A 25,242-nucleotide genomic window follows, 5' to 3' on the forward strand; every position below is an offset into this window, starting at 1 on the left:
TTCTCTGACCCTTTTCCAGTTCTACTAGATCCTTTTTGAGATGGGACAACCAGAATTGAACACAGTATTCCAGGTACGCACACACCATTAATTTATATAGTGGCATTATTAAATGTTCTGCCTTTTTTTAATCTCAATCCTAATAGTTCCTTTGACCACTGCTGTGCATTGAGCAGAAGTTTTCAGAGAACTATCCATGTTGACTCCAAGATCTCTTTCTTAAGTGTCAACAGCTAATTTAGAATGAATTGTATACATATAGTTGGGATTATTTTTTCCAACTTGCATTACTTTGCCCTTATCAACAGTGAATTTCATGACTGTTGCCCATATCGTTGCCCAGTCACCCACTTTTGTGAGCTTCTTCTGTAACTCTTAACAGTCTGCTTTGAACTTAACTAACTTGAATAGTTTTGTATCATCTGCAAACTTTGCCACTTTAGCGTTTGCGCCCTATTCCAGATCATTTATGAATATATTAAACAGGTCCAGTACAGATCCTTGGGGGACCCTGCTGTTCACATCTCTTCATAGTGAAAACTGATAATTGTTCCTGCTCTCTGTTTCCTGTCTTTTAACCAATTACTGATCCATGAGAGAACCTTCCCTCTTAACCCATGGCTACTTAGTGGTCCCACTGCCTGTTTGGCAGATTTCCTGTTTCTGATGTAACTTTAAAAAAAATTATTGTTAGTTAAAGCATCTTTAGCAAGTTGTTTCTCCAATTCTTTTTTGGCCTGCCTTATATTTACTCCTTCCTATTTTCCTCATTAGGATTTAACTTCCAAATTTTAAAGGATTCCTTTTGTGCCTCTAATGGTCTCCATTACTCTGCTGTTTAACCATGATGGCATTCTTTTGGTCTTCCTACTCTCTTTTTTATTTGGGTATACATTTAGTCTGAGTTTATATTATGGTGTTTTTAAATAGTCTTCATGTTGTTTGCAGACCCTTTACCCTTGTGACTGCTCTTTTTCATTTGTGTCTAACTAGTGTCTTCATTCTTGTGTAGTTCCCCTTCTTAAAGTAAATGTTACTGTGGTGGTTTTTTGTTTTTGTTTGTATTTTCCCCCAGAACAAGAATACTAAATGTAATTACATTATAGTCACTATTACCAAGTGGTTCAGATGTAGTGACCTCTTGGACCAGATGATGTGCTCCACCTAGGACTAAATCAAGAATTGCCTCACCCCTTGTGGGTTCTAGGACTAGCTGTTCCAAGAAAAAGTCTTCTAAAAATTTTATCTCCAAATCATGCCCTGAGGTGATATTAAACCAGTCAACATGGGGATCGTTGAAATCACCCATTACTATTGAGTTTTCTGGTTTTGTAGCTTCTTTAACCTCCCTTAGCATTTCACAGTCACTGTCACCATTCTTGTCAGGTGGCCAGTTGTATATTATACAGGTGACTATTGCAAGGAATGGACACTGAAGCCAAGTACATCAAAGATCATGTCAAAATGTTTCCAATTACACCATCCTCAGAGCCAGGTTGAGCTTTTTGAATGGTCAGTGGCTGGCATACAATACAAAGCCAGTGTATTTAGGGGTTACCCTAGATCACACACTCACATACAAATGCCATCTCACTAAAGTAGCTGAAAAGATCAAGAGCAGAAACACTTCTGAACAAATTGGTAGGGAGCCAATGCGCAAACACTGCACAGTTCAGGGCTTGTGCTCTGCTACTCAGTTGGAGAATACTGTGCCCCACTTTCGTTAAACTCCGCACCACTAGGCTAGTAGACACACAGCCTAATCATACCATGAGAATTATCTCAGGCACACCAAAGCCAACAAAACTTGCCTGGTCACCAGTCCTGCCCAATAGTCCTCTATCTAACATCTGGCATCAGAATGCAGCCAACAAACTGATCAGCCAGGTACAGCAAATGCTACACAATGTTCAGCAATCCTATCTGGACAGTGCTGTACACCCTATAACTAATAACATCATCAGCTCACTGTGGTGGGCAGACTGGGAGAGAGCCTCTGCCACTTCCAGGAACTCCCACACTATCACCAGGCCAGATGAACGGTGACCTAGCTCTGGGCTCAGCTTAATAGGTTCAAAGGCAGCATGGTTCACTGTGGCAAGACCGACCTTACCTGGGGCAGCCAGGGCAGCCCACTATGCATCTGCGGTGCTGTGGAGGATGCGGCACATATACTGGATGGTTTCTCGTCTCATGTTAGGCTCCCATGAGGTCTTCCCAAGCTGAACACTTGACTCAGAGGCCACTGACTGACTCAAGACTATTTAGCTGTTTTGTTTTGTGTTTTTAAACCTTGCCCACACACAATCACTATGTACTGCAAGCTTCCCTGCCCTTGTGTTTACCTGTGACCTGGAAGGATCAGTTCTAAGGGTGAGGAATATAAAGAGGTAACAAAATACAATGGTTTCCTTGCAATAAAAAGCATTATGGCCATGAATTTTTTGCTAACTTATTTGATAAAACACTAAACATTGCTTAACAACAAAAAGAGATGATTTGCTTTTTTTATGTAGACATTTCTCTATTAACTATTGAGGAAAAATGTTATTTAATTTAAGTACTATAATTCCAAATCTTGCATACATTTATGGAAAACCTGTTCTTGCTATAACTGCAGTATATCCATCTAGAATACAAAATCCCAATTAACAACATTTATAAGTTCTGTTTGTTTCATGCTGGAGATAAGATTTTTCTGAGGCTGTGTAGCATAGATAGCTTCATTCTGGACAGATTCTCATTTCAGATTCAGTTTGAAAACTTACTATAAAAATATACTGTTGACCTCAAATAATATTAGATGGTTTCCAGGAGCACAAAATAATACGTGCTGTTCTTAAAGACACTACCCCATTGTCTCCTGATTTCAAAAGCCATTTAAACTAAGGCAGACTAAATGTATCCCTGCAATAGTCTGGATAATTATGAGGAGAACTACATACATTCTGTGCAGCTTTCCCCCCCATATATCTGAAATAAATATTATTTCTATGAAGTTCAGGGGTCTGATTCTGATCTCACAGCAATTTGAACCTTTGTAACTCCATTAGCGTCACATAGGTTTTGCAAAATCCTGAACCATTTCATTCCAGATGATGGTGTAGGGAGGAGAGGTTTAGATTTATTAGGAACTGGGGAAACATTTTGGAAAGGGGGAGCCTATACAGGAAGGAAAATTGAACCAGATTGCTGGCACTTAACATTAAAAAGGTCATAGAGCAGTTTTTAAACTAAGGGCTGGGGGAAAGCCGACAGGTGCGGAGGAGCACATGGTTCGGACATCCCTTAGGGGAGGATCTATTAATAGAGAATCTCTACGTCCTAGTGAGGACGAGAGGATGGAAAATGATAAAATACAGGCAGGGTCTGATCTGAAACAGTCAAATAAAAGAGTCTCATTCAATTACATCGTGTAATGCCAGACAGCTAAAAGGAGACAAGTTTTTAAAGTGCTTATATACCAATGCTAGAAGTCTTAATAATAAAATGGGTGAACTAGAGTGCCTCATATTAAATGAGGATATTGATATAATAGGCATCACAGCAGCTTGGTTGAATGAGGATAATCAATGGGATACTGTAATACCAGGATACAAAATATATCGGAAGGACAGAACAGGTCGTGCTGGTGCGGGAGTGGCATTATATGTGAAAGAAAGTATAGAATCAAATGAAGTAAAAATCATAAATAGAATCTCTATGGATAGAAATTCCATGCTCTAATAATGAGAATATAGCGGTAGGGATATATTACCGAGCACCTGACCAGGATGGTGATAGTGACTGTGAAATGCTCAGGGAGATTAGAGAGGCTATTAAAATAAAAAACTCAATAATAATAATGGGGGATTTCAATTATTCCCATATTGACTGGGTACACATCACCTCAGGACGGAATGCAGAGATAAAGTTTATTGACACCTTAAATGACTGCTTCTTGGAGCAGCTGGTCTTGGAACCCACCAGAGAAGAGGAAATATTTGATTTAGTCCTAAGTGGAGCACAGGATCTGGTCCAAGAGGTGAATATAGCTGGACCGCTTGGTAATAGTGACCATAATATAATTAAATTTAATATCCCTGTGACAGGAAAAACACCACAGTGGTCCAAACATTGTGGCATTTAATTTCAGAAAGGAGAACTACATAAAAATGAGGAGGTTAGTTAAACAGAAATTAAAGGGTACAGTGCCAAAAGTGAAATCTCTGCAAGCTGCGTGGAAAATTTTTAAAGACACCATAATAGAGGCTCAACTTAAATGTATACCCCAAATTAAAAAAACATAGTAAGAGAACGAAAAAAAGCCACTGTGGCTAAAGAACAAAGTAAAAGAAGCAGTGAAAGGCAAAAAGGCATCCTTTAAAAAGTGGAAGTTAAATCCTAGTGAGGAAAACAGAAAGGAGCATAAACACTGGCAAATGAAATCTAAAATTACAATTAGGAAGGCCAAAAAAGAATTTGAGGAACAGTTAGCCAAAGACCCAAAAAGTAATAGAATTTTTTTTTAAATACATCAGAAGCAGGAAGCCTGCTAAACAACCAGCAGGGCCACTGGACGATCGAGGTGCTAAAGGAGCAGTCAAGGATGATAAGGCCATTGTGGAGAAACTAAATGAATTCTTTGCGTCAGTCTTCACGGCTGAGGATGTGAGGGAGATTCCAAAACCTGAGCCATTCTCTTTAGATGACAGATCTGAGGAACTGTCCCAAATTGAGGTATCATTAGAGGAGGTTTTGGAACAAATTTATAAATTAAGAGCAATAAATCACCAGGACCAGATGGTATTCACCCAAGAGTTCTGAAGAAACTCAAATGTGAAATTGCAGAACTACTAACTATAGTCTCTAACCTATCATTTAAATCAGCTTCTGTACCAAATGACTGGAGGATAGCTAATGTGAAGCCAAATTTTAAAAAGGGCTCCAGAGGTGAACCCAGCAATTACAGGCCTGTAAGCCTGACTTCAGTACTGGGCAAACTGGTTGAAACTATAAGCAAGAAAAATTATTGTCAGACATATAAATGAACATAATTTGTTGAGAAAGAGTAAACATGGTTTCAGTAAAGGGAAATCATGCCTCACTAATCTACTAGAATTCTTTGAGGGGGTCAACAAGCATGTGGACCAAGGGGCTCCAGTGGATATAGTGTACTTAGATTTTCAGAAAGCCTTTGATAAGGTCCCTCACCAAAAGGCTCTTACGCAAAATAAGCTGCCATGGGATAAGAGGGAAGGTGCTCTCAGGGATTGGTAACTGGTTAAAAGATAGGAAACAAAGGGTAGGTATAAATGGTCAGTTTTCAGAATGGAGAGAGGTAAATAGTGGTGTCCCCCAGGGATCTGCCTGGGGCCAGTCCTATTCAATATATTCATAAATGATCTGGAAATAGGAGTAAACAGTGAGGTGGCAAAATTTGCAGATGATACAACATTACTAAAGATAGTTAAGACCCAGGCAGATTGCAAAGAGCTACAATAGGATCTCTCAAAACTGGGTGACTGGGCAACAAAATGGCAGATGAAATTTAATGTTGATAAATGCAAAGTAATGTATATCGGAAAGCATAATCCAACTATACATATCAAATGATGGGGTCTAAATTAGCTGTTACCACTCAGGAAAGATCTTGGAGTCATTGTGGATAGTTCTCTGAAAACATCCAAGCAATGTGCAACGGCAGTCAAAAAAGCAAACAGAATGCTGGGCATAATTAAGACAAGAATAGATAATAAGACAGAAAATATCATGTTGCCTTTATATAAATCCATGGTATGCCAACATCTTGAATACTGTGTGCAGATGTGGTTGCCCCATCTCAAAAAAGATATATTGGAATTGGAAAAGGTTCAGAAAAGGGCAACAAAAATTATTAGGGGTATGGACCGGCTTCCGTATGAGGAGAGACTAATAAGACTGGGACTTTTCAGCTGGACAAGAGACGGCTAAGGGGAGATATGATTGAGGTCTATAAAATCATGACTGGTGTCGAGAAAGTAGATAAGAAAGTGTTGTTTACTACTTCTCATAACACAAGAACTAGGGGTCACCAAATGAAATTAATAGGCAGCAGGTTTAAAACAAATAAAAGGAAGTATTTCTTCTCACAATGCACAGTCAACCTATGGGACTCCTTGCCAGAGGATGTTGTGAAGGCCAAGACCATAACAGGGTTCAAAAAAGAACCAGATATATTCATGGAGGATAGGTCCATCAATGGCTATTAGTTAGGATGGGCAGGAATGGTGTCCCTAGCCTCTGTTTGCCAGAAGCTGGGAATGAGCGACAGAGGATGGATCACTTGATGATTACCTGTTCTCTTCATTCCCTCTGGGGCACCTGGCACTGGCCACTGTTGGAAGACAGGATACTGGACTAGATGAACCTTTGGTCTGATCCAGTAGAGCCATTCTTATGTTCCAACCAGTAGGATTGCAGTTTGTGCACAAACTGAGGAGAAGGAGGACAAGCAGGGAAAGGGAGAAGAAAGTCACAATTAAAGATGGTCAACGACCAAGCTTTTTTGTTTTATAAAATTCAAGCCAGGTTTGGTTGAGACTCAGGACCAGTTTGACTAGAAACCATAAAGCTCAAGGAGATGCAGTAGGGTATGGATAAATGATTCACTTTTAGTTCATTCCTTGTTAAAATCCTACTACACAGATGTACTATTTACTGGGTAGTGGCAGCAGATAAACAGGGATAAAAGAACAGAGAAAAAGAAGGGTTGAGGTCACCTTTGTTATTAATTCCCTCAAAAGCAGAATAGTTCAGTGGTTCAGGCACTGGATGGGGAGTCAGGAGACCTGCTTTCTATTCCTGGCTCTGTCACAGACCTGCTGTGAAACTTCAGGTAAGACACTTCCCCTCTCAGTGACTATTTCCCCATTTGTAAAATGTAGACACCAGACCCACCTTGAAAAAGAACTTTCTGATCTATGGAATAGAAGCACTGGGTAAAAGCTAAGTATTATTTAAAAGTGTGGATTGATTTGAGTTCTAGAAACTGATGGGGGAAGGAGTGTCATGGCTCTCCTCTCTTCCCCCGAATTGGAGCGGGGCGGGAAATCAAGTTTTGTAGCAACAAGTTTCTAATATAAATATTTGCACTTAAAAAGCCCTAGTTCTGGTATTCATGTGGGACATTTAGTTCATGGGGATTATTATCTCTTTTGTCCCAATGTTTTCAACACATGGGAGGTGCAATAGCTTCACCAAAACACACTCTTGTTTTTGTCAGACGTCTCTACCAAAGTCAATGGATGCCAACACAAACTAGTTCGGTATTTAAAATCCATACAGCTTTGCCAGCTTGGCAATGGGCTGTGATTTAGCATGTTAAGTAGGCTGGAGCTCACTGATATTTAACAGCCTCAGCACAGTAGCTATTTCCCTTTAATTACAGAATCACCATAGCTACATTAAACACCAGATGCTTCTTGTTATGTTTCAGTTCCAGTTCACTTTAGTTAACGCTCTGACTAGCGCATTTGGACTGTAACTCTTTTTTCCTTGTAACTTTTTTTCAGCACAGTACCAAGGCCCAGATCTTCAAAGGTATTTAGGCTCTTAACTTCCACTGGACCAATGGACATTAGCACCCTATGTACTTTTGAGGATCTGGGCCCAACTCCTTATCCAGCTAAATGGAAAGCAAAAAGCCCAACCACACAGGGAAGTCTATCTGACTACCACTGACTTTAATAGAAACACCAGAATGTTCTAAGTACAACTCTGTGCCACCCTTTGCATTGCTTCTGGGCTAGGCAGCGTGGCTGGGAAGAAAAGGAGTATGGTCAGAGTGTTTCTAGGCTCTGACTATTCCTGATGACTGCAATGGGCCCTGGGATCCATAGACAGCCTGGCATAAATTAGAGCTTTCTTAAGGCTGCTGTAAGTTACACAAGGAAACAAACTCACTTCTGCCTAGCCTCAAGATTTGGTAGCCAGTAAAGTTGCCTTTAAAACTACCTTTGTCCACTTCTTCCCAGGTCCTGTGTTGTCTGGCTGGATCTGAATTGGGGGATGCCATTTGTTTTAATTGTGATTTATTTACAAGTCATTCATCTCAAAAAGATGCATCGATTGTTGTGGAGCTTACATAAAATATTTCATACCTATTAATAAAATGTCTTTCAGGGCAAGTTTGTGAGATGTAGTTTCTCTGGAACTATTTAATTTCTGTTAATATACACTGTGAGCTTGCATCTAATTCAATTTATAAAAACATCAAGTGCTGTTTAAGAGGAACTCATGGATTGTTAGATGGATGCGTAACCCAGATGCCTGTATGATTCCCTTCATTGTCATTAATTGGACTGACTGAATTATTATTTACAGACTGTAGCTCTAACATGAGGCTTCTGAATAATCTTCCAAGATGGCAGTATAATGAGTACTTGTAGGGTTTTTGTTGTTGTTTTCGGTGCAATAGCATATAGGAATCTCTTCATACATGGTCTTCAGCCCTGGATCTTCATTAATTTTAAATATCACAGTATTTAAAAGAGAGAAAGAGGGGAATGATGACTTTTTTACTCCCTTAGGTATCAATACAGTTCAATGAGTGTCAGAGTGAACAATGCTGAAACCAGGATAATTTAGCTTCCACTACATCACAAGTGTAACATCAAACAGCAGCAGCAGTATTGGAGTTTGGCTCACTCACAGTCTGTTTTTAATTAAATCTGTGTAACCTACCCCCTCAGTAATCATCCCAGTTGCATGAAAAAAATAAGTGAACCAAAACCAGCCAAACAACAAGCCCTTAGTGCACGGTTTGATTTATAGGTCAAGGTAAAATTTTTATATTCCCCTACAGTAGACCTGCAAATATTTTTATTGGGGTATGCTAATCTCAGTTCTGAAATCTTTTCTATGCTTCTGTTTTTCATTCCTCCAGGGGCAAAGCCACTTCTGCACTCCTAGCTTGAATGGATCAAATTCAATTGGGCTAATGTCAGGTCTATCTGTTATTAATGAACCTGAACTGGGAAAGTTATTTAGCTGAAAAATGGGCTCAAGTTTCAATAAAGTCAGTCCCCTGGACAATAAACGAGTCTGATAAATGGAAACAAAAATGTATAGGCTGCATTTATGTTAGCTCTAAAATATTTATTTATTAATAAAGGCACACCAATACTCTTCACACATTAGATTATGGAATAGGTTCTCTTTTCATTTACAGTGCTTGAACTCAGGTCCCCAGATATTGTAGTGAGGAGCATAATATAAAAATCAAGATTATTATTGGTATTACAGTAGCATGTATAGGGCCCCATGAGCTAGATGCTGATTACAGACTTAATAAAAGACAGTCCGGCCTCAAAGAATTTACAGTTGTATGCCGTGATCCTGCCCTGAGCTCCCTACAGGCACAGTTGTCCGCCAGCTGTCTCCAGGCCCACCGACAGGGAGAGACAAAGGGGTCAACTGCCCACGGGCCTGGGCGATTTAAAAGGGCCTGAGGACCCCTGGCCGCCACTGCAGCCCGCCGCGCAGCGGAGCTAAGGCAGGTTTCCTGCCCACCCTCGCTCTGCGCCGCTCCTGGAAGTGGCTGGAACGGCCCTAAGGCCCCCGGGGGGGGGATAGGGAGACGGGGAGAAAGAGGTGGTCTCCACATGCTGCCATTGCCTGCAGGGCTGACTCTGCAGTTCCCCTTGGCCAGGAACTGTGGCCAATGGGAGCTGCAGGGGTGGTACCTGTGGGCAGCGGCATGTGGAGACCCCTGGACCACCTGCTTAGGAGCTGCTGCCAGAGGGGTGTATTGGTCAATTCTGGGAGCCACCCGAGGTAAGCACCGACCCCCGACCCCCTCCTGCACCCCAACCCCCTGCCCCAACCTAGAGCCTGCACCCAAACTCCATCCCAGAGCCCCCTCCTGCACCCAAAGTCCCTCCCAGAGCCTGCACCCTACACCCACTCCTGCACCACAACCCCCTGCCCCACCCTGGTGAAAGTGAATGAGGGTGGGGGAGAGGAGTGACAGGGGGAAGGGGGATGGAGTGAGTAGGGGGCAGGGCCTTGGAGAAGGGGCGGGGCAGGATGTGGCCTCAGGGAAGGGACGGTGCAGGGATGGGGCAAGGGTCTTTGGGTTTGCGCATGTGGAAGCCCTGGCCGTGCCAGAAGAGTGCGTCCAGCAGCGCAGCCAGCAGCTCGCTGGGCACCAGCCACTGCAGCTGGCAGTACCGCCCAAATGTCAGGAGGACCATGTCCGTGTGGGCGCAGCTTGTGTGTGCGTGGGGGCCCATTGACTGTTCTGCCCTCAGACACATGAGAGGTGTTTTCTGGTTAGCTCTTGGCCCGTCTACCTCTGATTCCTGGCTCTGACCATGACTCTACTCAGTGATTCTGTTCTTGGGCCTGAGCATGCCTCTGGTTTTGCCTTCTGCTCTGATTGCTGCCTACACCTTGATGTGTGATAGTCAACCCATGGAGGATGTATCAGACTGTTTACCTCATGGTAAAATTAAAGTACCTATGCTTCGGTTTGGGAAGGTGGATAAAGGAGCAATTAATATTATACTTAAGTAGAAGGGGATTACTGAACCATACTAACTGGTATGTGGGAAAAGGGCTGGAATCATTAAAATCCTGATCTGCAGGTTTTAGTTAAATACCATTCAAGTTCTATTCATTGTCTCTTTTTAAAAAAGACAGTCTCTCTAAGTTAATGTGTCATTAGTTTCTTTTGTTTGGGCTAGATTTGGGATGGAAAGATTGTGGCTGGGTAGATAAAAAAAGTAGTTTCTGTAGTTCTTCCAGACAAAGATAAATGTCTCTAATTAGTTTCGTTTTCAACAGTCTGGAAAAATGTCCACATGCTGAGCAGGTATGTGTACATGAATTTGCCATAAATTTACATACTTTGTGCTGGTATTTCTCCTTTACATTCTGATTTTAAAATCAAAGAACATAGTTACTTTTAAACTATGAACACCACTCAAGTTTCCAGTCTCGCTGTTACCAACCGCAGCTATTAAGTCTTGACTTGTGAAAGTTAGCATCACCTGATCTCTGTATAATTCACTTCTATAGCTAAGCCCATTTGGAGCTCACTTTTTTTATGGCATCCGTGTTTTTAGATTAGGTTTACATAAGGCACTGTCATGTTAAACCCTTTTTGTAGGGGTTGATACATTATTACAGAGGCTTTAAATTACATTGGGGTGAAATATAACAAACAAGTTTGGATGCAATATATTTTTCAACACAATTATTTGACTATGCTATCATCTGTTATAGTTACAAAGCAGCAACACAACTTGCTTTAAGTCTGGCTGGTGAAATTTCCAGTGCATTTTTTTGTTATAGAGAGAATTTTTCAAAGAAGACTTGGGGATTTAGTGACAACCGCATTGAAATGAATGAGCATTTTGTGGCCAAACACCTTTGTCTGCTTTGAAAATCTTAACCAGAGATTGCTGGATATCTGTATGGTCTGGAGATGGCTCTGAGAACAGACCAAAGCCAGTGTAAGGCAACTCCTCTCAAGTCCGTAAGTAAGACAGCAGCACCTCTTGATCAATGATAGCAATGGCAGCTGTGGTAGCTGAGATTCATACACAGCCAGGAGCAGGTCATAATTCAGTGCCATCTGTAACTCGGAGACAAGACCAGCTCTGAAGCCAGCACGACAAGTTTATTTTAGACATGTAGATGCTCTCAGTTGTCTCAGCATAATCTTAACCAATCATGAAAAAGGGCCATAAAGACTGTAATTGACCAGATTGCTCAGGCAACCATCACTTGATATTGGCAAAGGTTGTATACACACTTTAAGGTATCTTAAATAGCCTGCCCCACAAAGGACCCATTATTCTCCACTGGCCTTCACCAGCCAGGAAGGCTATGGATCCAAAACACAAGTTATGAAATTAAGTTCTCCCAGCACGTCCAAAACCTCAGTGAGCACTGCCAGCCTGAATTCAACATTTTCTGTTCTGCTATCACAGATGTGTACTGCTTGGTCCAAAACTGAGCGTGCGTGCTCTCTCTCTCCCTCCAAATCAATAAGAAATTCCCTTTTAAGATGGTTTACGTGAATAAGGTCTCCCGCCCTAAAGCTATAGTGTGTTCCTTTGGTATGGCAGTCCTGGGATAAATGACACTGGGCTGCTGTACAGCGTGTACTGCAAACTCCTTGTATTCTTCTTTTTTCAGAGTTCTGCCCATTGTGTGTGGAAATACCAGTAAACAGGGTGCAGTATTGCCCTGCTACAACAATGACAAGCACTAGTTATATCTGCTTTGAAGTACATTCCGCTTTGAATAGTAACTGATGGCTACTGAATGAATTTATAATACATTAACACAGCCACATAAAGTGGGGACCTAGCTGAATGACTGATATACAATGTGTTGCTTAGTATAAAGGATCTTTGCTAGGCTATCCCAAAATTCACACAGCCTCTCAGGACTTTTCTCCACTGCAAAATTAACTTTGATTCTTATTCGGGTGTTGTCCCTAACCTGGCTACCATCCACACACAAAACACCTCTCCTCCAGGTGGGGTGATGCTTTTCACCAGGGCTAGCCAGCCCATCCTGGGGTATAAGCTAAAGCCCAAGTGCTGCTTATGCTCAGGCTGGTAGCCTGTCTGTTTTACAGTGGGTGTGAAGGGTAAACTACTTGAGAGGTGATAATCCTCCAATGTCTTACCACACTTCCCCACTGTGTCCAGAAGATCAGACAAGTTCTCCCACAGTTCTCTGGGAAAGAATCCTAAAATGATTCAGCTTACTGACGCCCTAAAAACCATAGGCTGTGGTCCGAGCAGCCCCAGTGCCCCGCACAGATCAGTGCAGCACCCATATAGATGCCATAACTTGAGTGCGGCTTTGCAATGTGGATGCTCACAACCGAGTAGGCCAATCTAGTTGCTCAGGTTCTGGTGTCACTCATCCAAGTTAACTATGCGGTGAAGATGTGGTCTCACTTCAGAATGAACTGAAGATAAAGTTCTCCACTGAATCCCAGTGTTCTAAAGTGTACTGACTTTTTATAACAATCAAAAATCTATAATCAGATCTCTTGAAATCTTTATGAACTGCAGACATATACATAAAGACTTCGGGTGCAGAAAAGTTTTTTAAAGGAATATGATGTCAGGCATATTGAGTGAGAAATGTGCAGTATAGTGAGCATGCAAAGTTCTCAGTCAGAGAGTAGAAAATTGCAGTACTAAAACCTGGTCTACACTACACAATTAGGTCAATACAAGGCAGCTTACATTGACCTAGATGTGAATGTGTCAACACTCAAATTGGTCTCCTACCACTTTAAGTGGTCCATTATGCTGACATAGTAACACCACTTCCCTGAGCGGCGTAGAACCACAGTCGATGTACTTAGGTCATAAGAATGTCCATACTGAGTCTGACCAATGGTCCATCAAGCCCAGTATCCTTTCTTCTGACAATGGCCAATGCCAGGTGTGTCAGAGGGAATGAACAGAACAGGGCAATTATTGAGTGATCCATCCTCTGTCATCCATGTCCAACCTCTGACAGTCAGAGGCTAGGGACATCTAGTGCATGGGGTTGCATCCCTGACTCTCTTAGTTAATAGCCATTGATGGACCTGTCCTCCAGGAACTTATCTAATTCTTTTTTGAACCCCGTTATAGTTTTGGCCTTCACAATATCCCCTGGCAATGAGTTCCACAGGTTGAATGTGTGTTGTGTGAAGAAGTACTTCCTTTTGTTTGTTTTAAATCTGCTGCCTAGTAATTTCACTGGGTGACCGCTGGTTCTTGTGTTATGTGAAGGAGTAAATAACACTTTCTTATTTACTTTCTCCACACTATTCATGATTTTATAGACTTCTATTATATCCCTTTTCAGTCATCTCTTTTCCAAGCTGTAAAGTCCTAGTGTTTTTAATCTCTCCTTGTATGAAAGCTGTTCCATATTCTTAATAATTTTGTTGCCCTTTTCTGTACCTTTTCCAATTCCAAAATTTCTTTTTTGAGATGGGGCGATCAGAACTGCTCACAATATTCAAGGTGTGGGCATATCATGGATTTGTATAGTGGCATTATGATACATTCTGTCTTATTAGCTATCCCTTTTCTAATGGTTCCTAACCTTCTGTTAGCTTTTTTGACTGCTGCTGCACACTGAGAGGATGTTTTCAGAGAACTATCCACAATGACTCTCAGATCTCTTAGATTTACACCATTTTTGTCTTGTTTGTCTTCCAACAGTTTTAGTTATTGTAAGGTAGAAGAGTTGTCTTTAATTGTGACCTTCCTACTAGCTTTGTGGTTCTAGTTGTTGGTGTACTGTTTGTTTGTTCTTCGTAATAATATATGTTACTATAATGAAGTAGTTTTCTTTTTTAACTGCCAAGTTCTTGCTATTATTGTTATTTATTCCCCTTTCAATCATGTTTATAGTACATAAAAATGATGACCTAAAGGTTGGATACTGGAGCACTCTGGTGCCCCCAAGAAAGTTTTTCATATCTTTATACCATATTCCATATGTAAAATGATGTTATGGATACAGCCTCCAGACTAAACTTTCACCCGGAGATGTTGTGGAAAGAGAGGGAGAAAAGAGAACTTAAAATGGGCATCACAATATAAAAGATAAAATACAAGAAGAAAACCTTTCCCTTCATGACTACAGGTGTCATCAGTTGCAGAATGTGTGCGGCTAGAAGCACACTGCAATGCATGATAAAATAAAGGAGGAGATAAACACATGCTTATCTGTTTGTGATGTTTTTTCCTAAAACGGTGGGCTCTGATCCTGCACACACTTGTGCATGTGAGTGACTTAAGCATTTGCATCTACCCATTGAAACTGCTTGCTGATGTAAAGTTCTCTCATGTGTAAGTAGAGGCAGGATCAGGGCCTTATTTATATATGCCTGCCTGTCTCTTCCATATATGTAATAGATTGAGAAATCTTTAGGCATTGCAGCTTCCCTATTCTCCCCACTAATGCTGCAAGACAGAAGATCCAGTCTCCCTCTGCTGGCTATTTGGCAGCTCTCCCAAGAAACCCCACTCCCCACAATGGAGGTTCTCTTCCTCCATCTCTTTTCTCTTCCAGTGTACTACGGTGGGGCAGTGAGAGGGGCCATGGGTTAAAATTCCATGCTGACAAATTCCAGCTCATAAGGAATTAATTTGCAGGAGCTTATCTGGCACAGACACAACTGCTCTATGGCAGGAGAGGAAATAATGAAAAGAGAGTTCCCCCCTTCCCTGAAATATGTCCTTTTCCTGCTGTTAATCTCCATGTAATGCCCCCTGAATCAAACCTCTCTCTGTCTCCCCCCACCCTAGTTCCTGCTGGAGTCAGCTGGCTTCTGTTGCTGCAGCTGTTTATTTAGATTGTAAGCTCCTTGCGGCAGGGACAGCCTGCTCCTCTGTGTTTTGTACAGCACCTACCACAATAAGGCCCTGTTCTTGGCTGGCCCTTAGGCACTACCGTAAAACATGAATATTATTAATAATAGCTGATCCTGTAGGTGGGGGAGGTGGTTGGGGGAGAACAGATGCTACCGTTCATCCTCTTCCTGGTGGGTCATGGAGAGAGTGTGCAAGCAAGAGCACAAGAAACCCAGAGCATGGGGGCAAGAGGAAAGAGACAGCAGCTGGGGGTGGATATAATTCAATTCAATGAGACTTTATCGGCATGACAAATTACACAAGCATTGCCAATGTGTGAAAAAGAGACTGACCTTTTGGCTATCTGTCAGAGGAAGGTCTGATGTGCCCAGAAGTGGAATGCATCCTGTGTTTGGGCTTTGTTCCCCTCTGGTCTTTTGCCATTACTGTCAACTCCTGATCTGGTGGCAGGTAGCTACATAGCATGATGCTTTCTCTGCCATCTCTTCTTTCACCCCGGGCTGGGTGCAGCTGTTTCCTGTTCATTTGAAGTCTTTCACACTCCTTTGTATTTCTGATGTTGAAGTGGAAAGTGACTCTTTCTCACCTCTAGTTTGTGATGGCTGATGCTGTATTTGGGTGAGAGTCTGCCTTAGTTTTGCCCATTTCCTTACTGTGAGGTAGCCTGTTGGTACAATAGTTCTGTGCAAGGATCTAGAGTAGTCAGAATAGTTTGTTGCTGGTTTTGATTTGCTCTTCCCAGTGACTCAGATCATAGTGTTTTAGGTGCTGATCTAGCATTCTGAGATTTTGGGGTTATTTGCTCCACTGGTTGGGAGACTGGAGTTGCTGAGAGTGGTGGGGCAGGAACGATGATATAGAGAAAGGAATCACGTTTTCGTGTAGATTTTTTTGTCCCCTTAAATTCTGCATCATGAAAGGAGCTGCTTTGATTGAGATAGCACTGAAGTCTATTGTTCTTTCCTGTAGATTAGCAGAGGAAGATTGGCCCAGTTCTACTCTGCAGCCATTTTTGCTGGAGTTCCCATGCAAGTAGAATATTTGTTTACAGAACTGCAGATAAAGGGTTTCTATTGGGGTTTTATCCTAATCAGCTTAGTTGTTAAAGTTGAGCCCTAGACATAGCTCCACTATTGTAGAATGGATTGAATTATACTGTCAAATAGTTTTATTGGGGTGTTGTAGCTATCTAATGGTTTCCTTATGGTACAGAAGGTCTGCAGAGATTTACCTTGTAATATTTTTATAGCCAGTATGTGGCTCCATGATGCATTTATTATGAGGCCCTGGTATGTAAATAGGGTTCATTCAATTTCCATGTCTCCGTAGTGGAATTTTCCTCTGCTCTGGTTGGTCTGAAGAACAGCTCTGTGTATCTTGAAAGCTTGTCTCTCTCACCAACAGAAGCTGGTCCACTAAAAGATATCACCTCACTTACCTTGTCTCGCTAATATCCTGGGACTGACTTGGGTACGACAACACTGCATACATGACAGGTTTGGGACTTTTTCTGAACTACCGTGACTTTAGGGTTTTCTTCCAGATTGACCTGTAGTGTCTATGTACTGCAGAAAGCTTCTCAAAGGCATACGTTTCTTTGGAGACCATTCTGTGTAGGTGATAATATGACACTGAGCATTTGGTGAGGGACAGGCAGGCACAGAATCCTGGGGTAGGGTGGACACAGAGCACTATACATATATACACAGAGGTATGGTCATGCACATGTAAAGACATTCATACTTCTATGCTATAAATGGAGAACACTGTGCTACTGGGGTACTGTTGAAGGAGGAGCTTCTTGTCCTCCTCTTTCCCCTTTCTTTCCCCTTCCCCCAACTTCTTTGTTGAGTGATTGCTCTTATGCTAGCTGGTTGTTTTGATGATCAGTCAGTAATAGTCTATGCACTGTAAACGTGTATTGTTTCAAAAGTCTCAATGTATCCAGACATTTAAAAGGGAATTATTTTTTTAAGCTATACACTAGCCAAAAAGGTCTGTAAACTTTGACATTAGTTACTAAGGTATAATTTGGGCTTAGTGGAGCCCAGATCAGCCATCCATCTCTGACGAGATTACCTAAAACACGTAGGGCTCCTAGGGAAAAGCGAAACCTCCAAACCAAGTGAATTCTTTTGATAACCCTATAAAAAAATCTCTTAAATCTGGGTGCTCGAATACCCATAGTAAAGCATTGATCTGCACTTCCATAGGTTGGTTTGTGGGTCAGTCGTTTGTCCATTTAGTTCAATCATTTTCAACTTGTTTGCTCCACTCCTGCTTCTCGGTTGCTACTCCTCCCTAATTACATACAATTCAGTAAATCTGATTCCCTTTTGAAACCATTTGCTTCACAGCATAGCTGTAGGAACCTATTTACTTAAAGGGCTATAGGATTCTACCAATAGGTGGGGTTATTTCTTACAAACTGGTACCATACTCACTACATGTAAGCCTCACTAGACGTTTCGTGGCTCCTCAGACTGTAAGCCATTAAATATTGACATTTGCACCTCATTATTTGATAATATTTCATCCCAAGCTGATTCCTTTGAACAGCACTTTCCCTAAACCAAAATGTCATCAGTTCGATCTACATATTGGAGAGGTTTCAGAGTAGCAGCCGTGTTAGTCTGTATCCACAAAAAGAACAGGAGGACTTGTGGCACCTTAGAGACTAACACATTTATTAGAGCATAAGCTTTCGTGGGCTACAGCCCACTTCATCGGATGCATAGATGAAGTGGGCTGTAGCCCACGAAAGCTTATGCTCTAATAAATGTGTTAGTCTCTAAGGTGTCACAAGTCCTCCTGTTCTTTTTATATTGGAGATGTATGCTGTATGTGGAGAAGGGGATGGAGGGAGAGCTCTTACAGTGAAACTCATAGTCTCTGCTATTCCACGTTTACTTACCTGCCCATTGAGAAATGTTGTCAAAGAACTGAAATAATTTGAGAAGCACAGTCTTTTATAAAGATGAGCCATAAGCAGCCATATTAAATGATCCCATGGTTTTATAATGTTATCTGTTCTCCATATTTTCAATATTATTCATAAAAAAAACCCTGACCCCTGTCCAGAGATCCATTTATTTTTGTGCCTTATTGGAATGTGACGGTTGAATATTTAAATACCATTATCTGGCAAATGGAAAAAACAAAGCTAATTTGGGGTTAGAAAGCTAATTTTTAAAATCTATTTGATGTGCACTTTCCTACTTTGTAGAATAAAGCCACTTAAGTCACCTTCCCTATTCTGTCCTTGTTCAAACAAAGACTTCAAGGGGACTTCAAGGGGAGTCTTGCTGGAGGAAGGGCTTCTGAGTTTTAACTGATAATTAAAAAGCTATTCCTTGTATCAGATCGAAAAGCATGCAGTTATGCATGCAGCAATTAAATATCTATTTCATTGTGTGAAAAACACTCCAACATTTTAGATCTAGTTTTCTCTTTATCCCTCTCCTATTATAGTAATTTAACCTTATCACCACCTTAGGATCTGTGATGTACTCTCTACAAATGAAAGGAATATGCATGTGCTCATTGAATATGTCTTTTATAGTACTCTGTCATAGAATAAGAGTGGAATGCCTTTATCCAACGTGTGGTCCTTGCTTTGCCAGCAAAGGCAGTGTATGTACAGTGACAGGGTCGGGCCAGATGGCTGCAGGAGAGAGATAGAAGGCAGATATATTAGCCCCAGGTTAAGTAGGTCCCTTTTCCCTGGATAAGGTAACAGAGAAGGTTCCAGAACAATCAGGAACCTCTGGAAACAATAAGGTTGGCTAATCAGGGCACCTGGGTTTAAAAAGTAGCTCACTTCAGTTAGTGGTGTGCGTGTGAGGAGCTGGGAGCAAGAGGCACTAGGAGCTGAGAGTGAGAACACGGACTGTTGGAGGACTGAGGAGTACAAGCATTATCAGGCACCAGGAGAAAGGTCCTATGGTGAGGATAAAGAAAGTGTTAGGAGGAGGCCATGGGGAAGTAGCCCAGGGAGTTGTAGCTGTCGCACAGCTGTTCCAGGAGGCACTCTAGACAGCTGCATTCCACAGGGCCCTGGGCTGGAACCCGGAGTAGAGGGCGGGCCCGGGTTCCCCCCAAACTTCCGAACTCCTGGTCAGACACAGGAGAAGTTTACCTGGACTGTGGGTTCATGAAAACGGCCAAACTGAGGGCTGCCGTGAATCTCCGAGGCAAGCAAATCCGCCAATAAGCGCAAGACCCACCAAGGTAGAGGAGGAACTTTGTCACAGTATGTGTATCTATGAAATCTGATTTTACAGCTGTCAGAGTACATTCAAATTTTTTGTGCTATTCTGCTTACTTTTCTTGAATAGAATGGTTACATAGCCTGGGGAAGCATTCTTGAGGTACAGAAAGAGAACCGATATTTGCATTCATGTCATCATTACACCGAAATTGCATGTCATATAAAAGAGCAAAGATACAATATATAAAGGAGGAGGGCTAAACAGTGAGCCAACCAAGTACAGAGTCCAAATATTATTAGTTTAGACTCCTACATTGTGTCTGCCAACAGCTATCTAGACTGATTCAAAATTAAAAAATCTCAAAAGAAATATATAATTCAATTAGGAAACAATGTCACATGACTTAAACAGCATGATTGTCTTTAAAACTTGCCTTCCATTTTAAAAGTATTATTGGTTCCACTGGCATTCTCCCTTTTGGGCTACGACTTGGGGGTTGCCCTTAACCCCCTTCTGTCCATGTACAAAAACCTCTCACTTGAATTTCGTGGTACTTCAGTCAGAGCTAACTGGCCTGGCTGGGGGTATAGGTTAGAGCCTGGGTTCTACTTTCACTTGGGCTGATCACTACCAAGAGGGAAGGTTAAGACACAGGCTAAACCACTCGAGTGCTGATAGTCCTCCAGTCCAGTGCCTTCCCACAATACACCCCTGTGTGTACCAGAAGGACAGAAGTTCTTCCACAATTCACATGGAAACAAGCACAGAGCACCTCAGCTTACTGTAGCACAAGAACCATGGGATATATCCACAGAATGCTAATGATACTCCCTGCCGGTGAATGCTGCACCAGTAAGCACATCATAACTCAAGTGTGATTTTGTAATGTGGCTCCTCACACTTAAACTAATCCAGGTGCTGATCTCTTGAGTTAACTCTGTAGTGAAAAAAATGCCCTAAGAGAAACAGACACTAACATCTTCCCTCCTGTCCCCCCAACACCTCCCTACTAGCTTTCATCAGCAAGGAGGCAATGTATCTGACTGACAGATTGTACAACATCCATTACTCAGCAAGTGTCATAGCCTAAGGCAGCAGCAGAAAAGACTTTGGTTTTGTTCCAACAAGAAACTCTGCTACCACAAAGACAGAGATTTCCATGTAGATCAAATCAGTCTCACCTGAAAAATAATCTGGAAAACTGTCAAAATGAGAAATGCTTGCAGAGTTGGCTAGCTTTTACTAATCTGATTTTTCAATTTTTGTAGTTCAAGGATGGCATCAAGCTATGGAAAGTTCCTTTGACTTCTCACACAGGTGATTTGCTTCACTGGTAGCACATTCCACACTCCAGATATAGTAACCAATTGAAGAGTGTGCATCTGGTATCTTCTAACCAAGTCCTTCATATTTGCCAATATGTGATTAGACTATATCCTTTAATCTAAGTATTGTTTTCACTGTCTTGATTTAGTGAAAAATAAAAAACAAAAAGAAAGCGGAGCTCAAGTGTTCTTTCAAGACATTTAGTTTTTTGCATTTTCCTATTACAGAGCATGTTACCATCTACTGTGTAGCATTGTTCTGCATTGTTAGACAGTCGCTATGTTTCACCCCAGCAGCAGCTGGATGTGAGGTGGTCCATACAGAGAGAGCCTAATCCTCTAACACTTATTCAGTTGTGAATTCAATGGGATTACTCACAGGAGTATGAGTTGTAGGGTTGGATCCATAGTTTATTATTATTTATAGGCTTGAATGTCTGACTAATGGCATGAAAGTCTACATTATTGTTAATTACCATTAATGGATGGAGGATTTTCCCCAGTCAGATCCCTTCTAGCATTTATTATCTCTAACATTAAATACTCAGTCTATTTATTGGTTTGAAGTCTATGGATGTAATAGTTTATCATTAATATCACTTAACACATAGACTATGCCTTCCTATGTGTTTTATATAGCACCTAACTCAATGGGGCACAAACCTGATTAGGGCCTATGGGTACTAGTATACTACAAATAATAATAGATGGGAAAACTAGTTTGGCATGATTTCTCTCCATATTCTCTTCCCATGTTCCTTGCCAGCTGATTTCGCTACACTTTTTAAAAAATTATCTCATAAATGTACAGCAACTTCATCTCAGCTCCCTTGCCCGTACTAGGCTACATAATGTTTTGAGAGAAGGTCTTTGGAGTTATGTAAGGGATGTTTCATTTGTTCTACACTATCCAACACTCTACTGACTGGGGTATAAAGGTTTAGAACTTCCTTATAAGTGTGGAAGTTGCAAATATTGTAATAAAAGAAGAAAGAGCTTCTAGGATAAATGATGATCAATGTATAGTACTTTCTCAATTAACATTGTACTCCATCCTCCCCAAATGATGAACGAATCCTTCTCTTCCCACTCCTGAAAATGCAAAGATCTTAAAAAACACAGTTTCCTCATCTCAGAGTCAAAGGAGAAAGCAGAGATTCACAGATTATAAGGCCAGAAGGGTCCACAGTGATCATCTAAACCAGTGGTTCTCAAACTAGGGCCACTGCTTGTTCAGGGGAAAGCCCCTGGTGGGCCGGGCCAGTTTGTTTGCCTGCTGCGTCCGCAGGTTCGGCCGATTGCGGCTCCCACTGGCCACGGTTCAGCGCTCCAGGCCAATGGGGGCTGCAGGAAGAGCAGCCAGCACGTCCCTCGGCCCGCACCGCTTCCCACAGCCCCAGTTGGCCTGGAGTGGCGAACCACGGCCAGTAGGAGCCGCGATCGGCTGAACCTGCAGATGCGGCAGGTAAACAAACCAGCCCGGCCCACCAGGGGCTTTCCCTGAACTAGCGGCGGCCCTAGTTTGAGAACCACTGATCTAGATTGACCTCCTCCATAACACAGGCCATAGGACATCCCTGAATTAATTCCTGCTTGGACTAGAGCATAGATTTTAGAAAAACATCCAATCTTGATTTTAAAATTGCTAGTGGCGGAGATATTGTAAGGCATTGTTCTGTGAGTCTACTGGAGGTGTAAGCAAATTGGAGTTTTATTTTTCCTTTGTTGTGGCATGTTCCACTTCTTGAGGTTTGCTATCTCTACAAACTCTCTCTGAGAAAAGATTGTGGCTGTTTTCTGTCATGCGTAGGGGGACTGTCTCTGTGAACTGTAAATCTAAGCCTTAATTTAGCCTTAATTTTCAATATAATCGATTTTTGGGGAGGCCTTTTATTTGAATCCATTGTTGTTCCACGCTTTGCTGTGTCTATTCTATGACCAGTTGCCCAGTAATAGAACTTAGAAGTGCCAGTCTCTCATGTTGACAGGCTCCCATTAATACCTCCTTTTCGAGATAAACCTGACTTGTTTTGCTAGAATTTTGTTAGGACTAGAGGCCAGGACTGCTTGGAATAAATAACTGGGAGAGGCACTGGCCTTTCTACCTGTTCAATATACTATTAATTTGCTCTGAAAATTGCTGGAGATTTACTCTATAATATCTCTGAGACTATAGGGATACCTTGATATTGATCATGCCTAAAAGTGTAACTGAATTCAACATGTGGTTTTAATTATTCCCTCTCATCTGTAGGCTAAAGCTTCAGACTTCCTATGAGACTATAGGTATAACACCCAGTTAAATTCTGAGATCCTTAGCATAAGAAAAGTATAGACACATTGAAGAGGGATCAGAGAAGAGTAACAAACATGTTTAGTAAGTATCTGTATCCTGGAAGGACTTTGATGCCAGTTCTCAGCACTAGCACCATGGTGCTACTGTGCTTGCCTGGTTCTGACAGAGCAAGCTATCAGAAAGGAGATGAGTTATAGCAGTAGTTTCCAAGGCCATTACAGACCATCAGATCATCTAGTCCGATCACGCATATAACACAGGCCCTACATTCCACCCAGTTACCCCTGTACCAAACCCGTATCATAGCATCATAGTCATCTTGGGAGTTTTATCCTCACGGCCAAAAACTTGGAGGGGCCTAAAGGAAGAGGAGATGAGTGTGAATTTCCCTTGTGACAGACAGAGCTGGGTTTTGGGTACGAAGGTGTTGTTGTTGATGGAACATGGGAAAGAGCTGGTTGGGAGTTTCCCCCACAACCACAGCCAAGTTTGGAACTGGGGTATGTGTTCTGAAGTATGTGGCTTCTTTCCACACCTGTGAACACAGCTTGTTTGAGTTTGAGGGCAGAGGATCCTGCTCCTCATGTGTAGAGTTGGAAATGGAAGTGGAGGACGTGAGTATCTTTCTCTGTGTGCCAAAGAAGTGGCTGTATCTCTCCTCCTCAGTAGCTCTCTGTCTTAAGCAAGCAGAGCATTAATATAACATTATGAAGAAAGGGTATTTGAATACACATCCACCAACCCTCTATTTTCTGATCTCAGAGGCCACTCATTATATTAAGGAGTCTTGTGGTGAGTGCACAGTTAAGGTTGTGACTCACAACTGCTGAAAATATTCTAGTTTTGACACTCTTTGTAGCTTCCTCAAAGATCTTCCTTTTCACCTCAAAATGTCTCATGTCTGCTTTCCTGCCAGATAACTATTTTTGCTAAATTTGAGTTAAGTTACCCAAGGCTTTTTTTGCTTTTTTTCAAAAGATATGAGAAAATTTGAAAAAGAAAGTTGGCCTTAAAAAAATATCTTACAACTTTAATTTGTCTGTCTCAATCGAACTAGTGCCTTTGATGCCTGGGTGGTTAATTTGGCCATTATTTGTAACAAATATTTGTATCTTTGAGAACTTTACCTGATGGTCTACTGGAACGTAGATAATCTGCTGGTACATGGGTGCGCTGCTAGAGTTTCTGAAGCTCTATCAGACAAACTGCTCAGGTTCAAAGAGGTTACACACTACTGGCAAAGCTGGCAGAGTCTGACAGTGTCACAGGCCATTGTCATCCATCTTGGATTCAAGGAGGTTTATAGACTTTGGCTTGATAGATCTGTCCTATAGAATTTAATGGGGATGAAAGCAGCATAGAAAGTACTCCAAAACTTACTGAATGTGATAGGGAAGTATATCCTTTCTACAGAATTTAAGCCAATCTATAGAATTTAATAGAGAATTATATCCAACTATAGAATCCCACAGGTTGACTTAAAAATGTTATAGAAAGTCATCCATCTCTCTCTTGAATTCTATAGGCCTTTTCCATGAGGGTTTTGAGGGCACTGCCAAAGCCTGTAGACTTTGTAAGCACTTCAGATGAATCATTCAGGTTTAAGGAGGTTAAGACTCCTCCCGTGCAGTGATATGATAAATATAATGATAAATATTATATATGATAAATATAATCTCTCAACAGAACCATTCAAATGCAAGAAGGATGCAAATTCTGCTGCTGAAGTGTTTGCCTGGGCCATTATTCTCTTCTGTTTCACTGAACTCCACTTAGTGTATTAATATGGCAAAATATAATCTATGAGAAGAAAATGATGTACAGCTAGAGCTCACATATCTGTGGCAAGAGTGTTCTCCCCCCTAACTCCCACACCATTTCTTCTCGAAGGGGGAATAATCCACACACAAATCTCCTGAGATACAGAAAGACGAGTGGGGAGTCACCTGCACAGCTCTGTCACAGGACCCACAGACAGCCCTCCAGTGGGCCAGAGATCTGAACACAGGGCAGGGACTAGGGATAGTGGAGGAGGGAAGAGC

This window comes from Lepidochelys kempii, chromosome 1 (assembly GCF_965140285.1).
Source record: "Lepidochelys kempii isolate rLepKem1 chromosome 1, rLepKem1.hap1, whole genome shotgun sequence".
Lineage (NCBI taxonomy): Eukaryota > Metazoa > Chordata > Testudines > Cheloniidae > Lepidochelys > Lepidochelys kempii.